The 927-nt window shown below is 47.8% G+C and overlaps 1 non-coding gene across 1 annotated transcript; it reads left to right on the top strand.

The window, feature by feature from the left end:
- Window positions 1-298: 298 nt before the first annotated feature.
- LOC119168829 (U2 spliceosomal RNA) lies at window positions 299-488 on the top strand. The gene has a single exon (XR_005109505.2). It is a non-coding gene; the product is annotated as a U2 spliceosomal RNA (small nuclear RNA).
- Window positions 489-927: the final 439 nt, after the last annotated feature.

Raw genomic sequence — 927 nt, 5'->3', positions numbered from 1 at the left:
ATGAAAAAGCTCTGTGAGCGAGGTAGTGGCAGCGTCTCGCGCCATCTACCGTGCGCACGTGGGATATGCATGCAGTTAAAAGACCACTGGGCCAGGCAACACCTGTCCTCCTACGTCGCATCGTTGCCTGACGCCTACTTCACGCACTAGTTCGCTCGCTGCTGTACCAGGCGTTCCTGCGATGCCCACACCTTCCTAGTCCTAGTGTCCTTCGTGCAACCACCCGCGTCCGGACTCCATCAGGCTATCCCGGAGCTATGTACAGACCAACCACCTTGTCATCCAGCAGACTTAAGACATTTCTTGCACTGTCTTGAACATAATAAGAGATACACTCTGATCTTATCAGCTTAATATCTGATATGGATCCCGGATGGATCCAAGATATTAAACTTAATTTTGTGATGCGGCGGAGTGCTTGAAGGTTGCTTCACCTCCGCCACGGGTTGGCCCGGTATTGCACTACCTCCGGGATTGGCCCACTCCCTCTGCGGGGGTGAGTTCTACATTATTCTCAATAAAAGAAAGAGTGTCCAGACTTACCAACGATATCGGGTTAAACCGCGTGGGTGCGGCGAGTGTCCAAAGCTTTGGCATCACGCTGCCTCGGCTGACGCTGTGTTCGTGGCCACTCGCCCGCATGCCCGGGGAGTGCGCTAGCTGTGTTCGTTCACAATTACGATTGTTCAGGGAAAATAAATGTTTCTGTGGAAATTTCACAATCGGAGAGACCCAACTTTTTTGTTTTTATGTTCAGACGTACATACTCTAAGTTTTATTAACTTCCCTACTAGCTCATTAAAACTAATGAGTAATTTAATAATATCATTTTCAGAAAAAAGGTAGAAGTGTGTATGTGCCAAGCTCTTGCCGTTTTTGGAATTTGCCCATTTCGGGAAAAAATAAATAAAACAACTTCTAATGGGT

Source organism: Rhipicephalus microplus, chromosome 6, assembly GCF_043290135.1.
Source record: "Rhipicephalus microplus isolate Deutch F79 chromosome 6, USDA_Rmic, whole genome shotgun sequence".
NCBI classification, from domain to species: domain Eukaryota; kingdom Metazoa; phylum Arthropoda; class Arachnida; order Ixodida; family Ixodidae; genus Rhipicephalus; species Rhipicephalus microplus.
Note: the sequence above shows the minus strand (reverse complement) of the source record. Positions and strands in the feature narration are given on the sequence as shown.